The 7,500-nt window shown below is 41.7% G+C and overlaps 1 protein-coding gene across 1 annotated transcript in view; it reads left to right on the top strand.

Moving 5' to 3' along the window:
* The window catches only part of grin2ab (glutamate receptor, ionotropic, N-methyl D-aspartate 2A, b), an 88,371-nt gene that overhangs the window by 51,217 nt on the left and 29,654 nt on the right, over positions 1 to 7,500 (top strand).

The following is a 7,500-nucleotide window of genomic DNA, read 5'->3' as shown; positions in this document are numbered from 1 at the left end:
CTCGGCTCGCTTTGCCGTTCCAATTAGGAATAATCCTCTTCTGAAGCACATCTGCATTAGAACTATTGATAATTACATCAAAATGTTGACTTTGTGCTTCCACTCTCAAACAGGCTTTTTCAGACAACAGCTCTCTTTTTACTCTACGGTGATTATTGTACATTTACAACTTTCCCCTCTTTTGAAAACCACACAAAATAGAGAAACATGGTATGTGTCCACTTTTATCACAAAGGAACAACATGATTAAATAAATTCAGAGAGAAATCAGATGTTTTTTCTACTAATTATAAGATGAAGAATTGAAAAGAAACAGCTTTGATCCAACGGATGTTTCAGGTGTCAGATGGAAGACGGAAATATGAGCACAACACATGCAGCATATTGGGTGTAATAAACTCCCAGGGAAGACAAATAAACGGCTGTGTTGATGGTTTTATAGGATGATGGTTGAATCACCTCTGCTTTATTACCTAGTATGACACTGGATTTAACAAAAAAAACCCCACTAATCTCATGATAATCTCAGTATTAGTTTTTTGCAACACTAATAATCCCTATAAAAGTGTAAAAACAATCTGGACTGACATGCCGACAGGAAATAAATATATTCCACGTGTTTGATGGATGACTGTACGTACTTCAAAGCAGCAATATGTCTGCAAGCTGTTTGTAATGGATTTCTGAAAACAAATGTGAGTTTATGACTTCCCTGAGATAATCAAGGCGAAGCTGCACTCCAACAGAGTTTAGAGTTTAGTTTCTGACGGTGGCAGTGTTGGTTTGAGGGGGGGGGGGGGGGGGGGATTACACTGGTATTGCACTTAAATGTTTTGCACAAAAAAGGCTCAAGGCAGACACAAATTAAGTGTCTTGATGAGAGGTGAACTACTTCTCTATGGAGGCAAAACGAGGCCATAAGAATCTAGATCTCATCAGCAAGTGAACCTTCCATTGAATACTGACATTTTGATCGCGAGGATTTCATAGCATTGAAATCTTTCACTTCCACATTTATGAATTCCACTCTTTAATTTTGAGTCGTGAAGCTATTTGAAGGACTTGAACTTTGAGGCTGCAGAGAACACGTAATGGAGCTTCGTGTTATAAATTCTGTCCTGTTGGTCAAATAATCTGAGATAGATAAGCTCAGAGGAATGATGTACTGGAACTGCACATGAAAAATGAAACGAGGGGAATTCAAACCAGCTGAATGAAGAGACTTTCAAAGTGAATTATTTTACTGTGTTCAAGTTTAGTGGTTTATTTTCAATTAAGTGGTTTATTTTCCATTTAGAAAAAGTTAGATTTCACAATCCATTGTTGAGTTTCACCTCATCCACACAATTTGTGTCTGTGCTGCCTTGAGCGCTTTTTGTGCAAAACACTTTATTTTTAAAGAAGTATATTTTTTAGCCATTGATGGCCATAGAAACCGTGAACCCACCAGTGTATTTGTCAAAGTCAGAAAGGAATACAGTCCGTCTACTTCCTTCCTTTGCTTCCATACTTTCCTGTCAGGTTAAAACATTCTCCTAAAAGATCTGCCTCTACAGCCGCCGTAACTTTTAACTTGAAACAAAAAAGTGAGTGTTTGGTAGAGCAGGAAAATGTTCTTTCAGGTGCCAGGAGACTTGCTGTTCTCCTGTCCCAGCTGACAGGTCGTAATGCCGGAGTGCTTTGTCAGTCCACGCCGCGCCGCCGGCCATTACATGCTCGTCTGCGTTAGCGGTGAGACCTAATGCCAGTCCGAGCCTACGCTAGCTTGGGGGCTGTGTGCCGTGTTAAACGCTATTCTGTGTTTGCCCGGGGAGTCTGAGGCTGTTAAATACTACAGCAGACTCCAGCATCGGGACTTTCCTCTTGTTAAAACCCTAAAGTAGTCTTTGTTAGCATCGGGAGCCAACGTCTGCAAGCTAAATGCTAGTCGTCTGTCAGTCCGGGGCCTGCAGAGAGTGTTGGGTTGGTGGTTGTGGGCTTTGGGACAAACCGAAGAGCTTTCAGTGCTTCAGGGACTCGCTGCTTGTTCGCCATCGAGGGACCTGCCTTTACATTCTGTTAGTGTCAAGAGAATGTTTTATGCCACGTCTCTGCTATAGAGGTTGTCGACTGTCGCTGTTCGCGGCTTTCAGCGATGTGTAAAGAGCCATGTCTGATGTTCCATGTTTGACTATTATGCTCTGGAAACTGGTGTTTGTTTCTGAAGTCGTAACTTAGTCTGAAAACAAAATGTGTAGAATGTTTTAAATTCCTCTACATCTCTCTGTGTATTCTTTCTGCTGGACAGGAGACAGCGACTTCCTTTCCGAGGCTACGAGTGTTTGTGAGTGCTTCCCTGAGCTGATTCTTTGTTAGTGGATGGGTTTGGAGTGGTGTTTGTTAGCACCGGGGCTTGAACAACATCTGCTGAGCATTTACACAGAATTAGGCAGCAACAGATAGTGTGTTCTGTCTGCCGCGTAGCGTTTTAGTGCCGTTTTAGTGTTTCACAGGCCCTTGTTTAGTCTGCCTACCTTTCATCCACCTGCAGTGTTTAATTAATCCTAATTACACAGATCAAGAACACTTCCAGGTTGGATTTAGCTCACAAAAATACCCACTCTACTACCCGAGGTGACCTTCCTTCGTCTGGATTGTATGAATTTTTAAAGGCAGTCTATCAGCCTATATGCACTAATCTTTTTTTTTTTTCAGGGCATCTATTAAAGATTACCTCACATGCTTGACTACCACAACACATGTATGCAGATACTCTGGTATAATGTACTACATTGAATTAAAGGTGCAAGAAGCGAGATTGGCAGCATTTCCTTTGCCTCTCCATCGATACACACGGTGACGAAAGTGCGTGAGTTTGGGTGCTATGTTTCCACGACGACTCTGTCGTTATATGGGTCTATGTCATATAGAGAATCATTGTCTGCTGCTTTATTAATATTCAGATTTTTAAATACATTCAGAACTCCTTTAACACCCTTTTTATGCATCAAACCAACTGTATCGGCTTTCAATACGACGCCCGAAGCCGAGACCAGATCGGGGTGAAACCTTTCAGACGCACCTTCAAAGAAGTAGTCGTAGATGAATTAACTCAAAGGAATTTAATGCGATCCCAAACGAAATCCATAAATCAGGATGCACAATTCCAAATGATCAACCAATGAATAAACTATTAAACAAAACTGATAATATTCGGTGTTATTCGGTAGTTAAAAAACGATATGATCTTGATCTTTGTCCAAATGAAAAAACACTTCCTGCTTTTCCGGTAGACATTTAAACGCGCCTGATAATTAGCCGTCAATCATCGGGCCACAGATGATACCATAAGCAAATCATAGGGGGAGCATTCCAAATAACCAAGGCATAATCCTGTTGTACACGAATATATACAATAATACAATAATTCTAAAAAATGAAACACAGAAATAAACAGAAATATTTCATATATAAGCGATGTGGCTCCAACACCAACCTTTAACAGCATTTTGATTTGTCCTGGCAGGAAGAGTTAATTAATGATGTTAACGATGTCTCTGTTGCATTTAAAGCTGAACTGAATATCTGCTAATGAGAGAACAGAACAGGTTTGAAGGGAAACCTGTTTCTGCTGGAACAACAGGAACTTTCCTGCATAAAGAGGAGCTGCTGGACCAGATGCACTCGTCATGTGGAGAGGCGCAGCATGTTGCCACGGAGAAAATGCAATCTCACTGCAGCCTTATTACCCATAGGGGATGCAGATGAGTAAGCAAGTAATACGTTAATGGAACATGGTGGGGTATTTTTCTTTAAGCTGTCTTCCCAAATTGGTTCCAAAATTAGGTTTCATCCTCCCCGATGCTGTTTCTCTTTTCCTGAACTGTTGCACCGAGGCTGCGTGAACATTCATAACACATAACTGATCTACATCGGGGAGAGAGCAGAGATGTTTCTTTGTTTTGCTTCGACAGGGATTCCTCCCGGTGAAAGATGGCGTAGTGTCGGATTAGGGTTGGGTTGTGTTGCGTGGCGTGAAAACCACTTAGAGACTCCCGATGACAAGACAGCGAGTTGTGTAGTGAAGAACAGCACGGCAATCTGAGGACTTAGAGAGGCGTGTAGTGTGAGCTAGTGTCCCAGCAGGCAGTGCCACGTCAATACGTGGAACTTTATTCCTAAACTCAATGCAAGCATCAACGCTATTAATCCTTTAATAACGTCAGAATGTCTAAACTTTTTGGACATTTAGTGAGAGTTTCCGTGAGAAATTCTCCGTCTAATTATTTAGAAAGCAGTTAATTATTTGGCTTTCTCATACGTCCCCATGGAAATATTGGATTCCTGCATGGTGAATGAGACGGTCATGACCTGAAGTTGAAGTAGGATTTACCAAATTAGTTTTCAGTGTTACCTCTGCCTGAAGCCTCGGATACTTTGGAAAAGACTTCTCCTCCACTGTGGCCAGTGATCTCTTTTAATATTCAATTCACCAGAATAATGTGGGGATGTAATTGAATCTCTCTACCACTCAAAGTGTGGGCAGAATATTATTCTGCGGCTGCAACTCTTGGCCTTCTTTGGTGATTGACTTATTTTGAATTTTGCATGTGACCCTTGCACGCTTCACTTTGTTGGTACAGGACTTACTTTGCCTCGCTAGTTTGTTTGCACTTTTGTGCAGATTGAAGTGGGATGGTACTTAGCAGCATCTGGGGGCCGTACTTTGTCAGGCCAACTTAATGTAGCTGACCTACTGCATTAAATATGAATGCAGCACATTGCTGGCCTCATCGTCCTCCTTACCACCATCTATTTCTCATTATTCTGCATACCAGCTCCATCCTCTTCTTCTGTGCTGCCCCGTGTCATCTCCTCTTCTGCCACCCCTTCACTTATCGTTCCCGAGCTGATGGTTGTGTGTTCCTCTCCTCATCCACCTTCACTCCATGTAGGCTCCTCCTCCTCCCGGAGCCCACATGACTCCTTCTCCCAATCATTCTGAGAAATGTGTCAGCTCCTCTCTCATTAGCCTGGATCTCCACTGCTCCGTCTCTCTCTCTCTCTGGCTCCACACTTTCATATTTCCGTCACTTGATTGCTGTAAACAAAAATTAAATTTGACATGAAGTACCATGTGTGTGTGTGTGTGTGTGTGTGTGTGGAGATGCTTTATGTGGTGTATTATTTAATGGTATGCTGGCTCATGAGCAAAGCTATATTTTGAGGGGCCTTTGTGTGTGTGTGTGTGTGTGTGTGTGTGTGTGTGTGTGTGTGTGTGTGTGTGTGTGTGTGTGTGTGTGTGTGTGTGTGTGTGTGTGTGTGTGTGTGTGTGTGTGTGTGTGTGTGTGTGTGTGAATGCTCTGTGCATGCATGTGGGTGGATGTGAAACTGAACATGAAGTTCACTATATTTGTATAATTGATGCACAATGTCATCAGTAAATCTCTAGGTACAGTATGTGGGTTATAATGTGGAAATACATTTTTGTGTGTGTGTGTGTGTGTGTGTGCGTGCGTGTGTGTGTGTGCGTGCGTGTGTGTGTGTGTGTGTGTGTGTGCATTATTTATATGTGAGCTTCTTGGTGGACTTGTGTGATTTGATGAGAAGATGCAGGTCTGTGTCAACGTCTCTTTTTATCCTTTATAATTCAGCAACCACCAGCAACTATCATCCCCCCTTCCACCTCTCCGTCTTCTGAAAAGACTCTTATTGAACATGTTAAAAAAATAAATAATAATACACTAAATAAAGCTCTTTCTGATGATGCTTGGACCGATCTTTCTGAAGTCTGGCCTGAACCTCCAGCCGCTGCTCTCCTCCTCACATGGCGGCGGTATTTAAGAGGAAGTGTGTGGGATGGACCACGATGACGGGTGTAAATATTAAACATGTTAAAAGCATGTTATGGACATGCATGTAGCACCACCTCGGTGATCTCTTCAGCCTGTCAGCTCCTAAGTACCATCGTTACCTCCTCGGTGGATCCTCTTAAGCCGGACTACAGGAGTTTTGGGTTGATTTATCCCCCTCTTCACAATCAGAAGGGAAATCTGATCTGGGACCAGGTCTGCACCGCCGTTCAGCCCAGATTATCTGGTAATGTGAGGGATTTACATCTCTTAAACCTCCCTTAGGTGAGGGGAACACAATGTGTGTATGGGGCTGTAACTCATTTTCAATTTTGATTTAATTTCATCATTCATTTAAGTGCTATGCATAACTAACAACCCCAAACCGGCAGCAAAAAAAAGAACAACAAATCATTGAGATCCAGCAAATGTTGTATTGGTATTTTTGCTTGATAAATGAGCCAAAGTGTGAATCTGGATGCTGGCTTATTATGTGGTATAAGCAGCATAATCATAAAGGCTTTAAACCTTCAGGCTACTTTAACATATATGGATGAGAAACAAAAGTCGAATGGTAAATTCAGAGCGTTTACAGACCAACGTCCTGGTGCAGCTTCTGGATTTTTTCACATTTAAAAAAAAAAAAAAGACTGACATTTGTGGTTGGATGAGCATTCCTACCGTATGTATTCATGTTAAATGATGATCACCAGGCCATGCAGTGTGCATCAGGCTGTGCTGACATAAATCCACTTGGCTTGGCCTTTATCGACTTGTATTTGTGAGGATAACCTTTATTGGCGGGCAGAATAAATGAATGCCTCCTTCATTCTAGCTCCACTAGTGTTAGAAATAGGCAAGGCAGCTTTACAGTATTAGCACCTTTCATACACAAGGCAGACTCAAAGTGCTTACATGTCATACAATAAAGTGAAAAAATAGAAGAATTAAAAGAAAATAAAGGCAAAATAAAATGCATTACAGAAAGACAAGGAGAATAAAAACATATTTGCAATACAATAGTATAGTTGTATAGAGTTATATCTGAAAATATATAAATCTATAAATCTGACCTTATATTTAAATAAGAATAATAGAGTAATAACTGTATTGGTATAGCCCTCCAAATCTACCTTTACAAAGTCAACAAATACAAATGATCAAAAAGAACAAATGAATTGAGTAGCATTTAAATAATGAAGAAAAGGCAGTGACTCCTGAGATGTGGTTCCATCGAGGGCAGTGGGTTTTCTAGTTAAAGTTCCTCAGGTGTTATCAGACAGATATTGTCAACCCGGTGGAGGGGGCGGATTCAAACGTGGACCCAGCAGAACTCAGGTAATCTATTCCAAAGGACTGGAGCGCTGTCTGCAGCCCAGACTGGAGAACAGCTAACCTTATCGGAGGACTTCAGGCCACGGGCTGCTACGTAAGGAATTACAAGCTCTGCCAGGTCGGGCCCTAAAAGTCAAGATCAACATTTCCAAATCAATTCTAAACTGGACCAGCAGCTGGTGGGGGGGAGCTAATATGGGGGAGCAATTTCAAGATTTGGTTAAACGTCTGGCAGACACATGGAGCCGTGAAATGATCTTTTTGGAAAGAAGGCTATTCAAACCAGATGAAGGAAATCAAACTCAATTCTTTTGAGTTTAGTGGTATTTAAACG

This window comes from Eutrigla gurnardus (assembly GCF_963514095.1).
Source record: "Eutrigla gurnardus genome assembly, chromosome: 3".
Taxonomy (NCBI): Eukaryota; Metazoa; Chordata; class Actinopteri; order Perciformes; family Triglidae; genus Eutrigla; species Eutrigla gurnardus.
This window is presented reverse-complemented; position numbering and strand designations above follow the sequence as displayed.